The sequence below is a fragment of the Myotis brandtii genome, unplaced genomic scaffold (genome assembly GCF_000412655.1).
Source record: "Myotis brandtii unplaced genomic scaffold, ASM41265v1 scaffold699, whole genome shotgun sequence".
Lineage (NCBI taxonomy): Eukaryota > Metazoa > Chordata > Mammalia > Chiroptera > Vespertilionidae > Myotis > Myotis brandtii.
In genome coordinates, this window is record NW_005370733.1 from 1,038,328 (window position 1) to 1,039,633 (window position 1,306).

Consider the following 1,306-nt stretch of genomic DNA (forward strand, 5'->3'; position numbering starts at 1 on the left):
CCCCCTGCTCCCTGCTTGATTTTCCTTTGCAGCAACCCTCACCGCCTGGCAGGCCACCCATTGTCTCAGGAGCTTCTCTCCTCTCTCCCCTCCAATGTGGGCTCCCGAGGACGGGACTGGATGTTCCCGGCTGGAGGCGGTCGTAAAGCCGCTGCCTGAGAGTGGGATCGGGTCTCCTGGGCCCTTGGAGGACCCGAGTTCTGACAAACAGGACCCTGGGCTGGTGATTTTTCTCAAAGGGCCTCGCAGAAGCCCCCGCCAATCCCGAGAAGAGGACATCACCATCCCCTTCTCCTTAAATATATGTTTATTGATTTCAGAGAGGAAGGGAGAGGGAGAGAGAGAGAGAAACATCCATGATGAGAGAGAATCACTGATCGGCTGCCTCCTGCACGTCCCACACTGGGGATCGAGCCCGAAACCCGGGCCTGTGCCCTTGACCGGAATCGAACCGTGACCTCCTAGTTCATAGGTTGATGCTCGACCGCTGAGCCACGCTGGTCGGACATCCCCATTTCTTTAAAGTGGAGGTGAAACTCGTGGGACATACAACCAGCCACTCTCATGCCCAACGCAGTGGCATTCAGTACATTCACAGGAGCGAGCGCCGCCTCTCTCCGGTTCCAAAGCTCTTCGTCCCCCAAAGTGGAGCCCGCATCCGGTCGGCAGCCACCCCGCGTCCCCTCTGCCCGCCCCTGGGCCCCCGACCTGTTCCTATGAAGGGAGCGGGTCCCCACGGGCCTGGCGCACAGGGAGGCCCGAGACAGATGGTCATCAAACGACGCGGCCGCAGCCTGGCGCCGGAGCTGGTCCAGGAGCCGGGAGGGGCTGCTCGCTCTCAGGAAGAACTGCTCTCCTCAGATGCTCGGAACACGCACAGACCTGCAACCACCTGGAACCTGCGCCCAGAGCCAGCGCCGTTCCGCCTGGCCGCCCATGAGCGCAGGTTTAATGAACTCGGCACCGCGCTGTCTGCGCTGTGGTGACCTGCACTGGACGTCCCCACGGCTGTAGCACAGGGGCACCTCGGTGACAGCCTGGGCCTTCCGATCACCCCGATCACCTCGAGTCACTGCGCTCCCGTTAGTGCAGACCTCGACCGCCTTCCTCGTGTTCTGTCCCTCCCTCGCCCCCCTTTCCAGCTCTTGTTTGGGATTTGAACCCCTGCTTTCCTCTGGACCTGCCCCTCTCATTAGCCACGCCCCCTTTCCAGGTGGGACACACCCATGGTGTCCCCCTCGCCACGCGGAGGGTTGTTGGAAGGAGAGGCGCTCAGCCTGCAGGCCGGCTCTCCAGCAGAACCCAC

General features: G+C 62.2%; 1 protein-coding gene across 1 annotated transcript in view; it reads right to left on the reverse strand.

Annotated features, from left to right (window-relative positions):
* PLPP7 (phospholipid phosphatase 7 (inactive)) overlaps positions 1–1,306 on the reverse strand; it is a 10,940-nt gene that overhangs the window by 1,486 nt on the left and 8,148 nt on the right. The gene's annotated exons all lie outside the window — the stretch shown is intronic.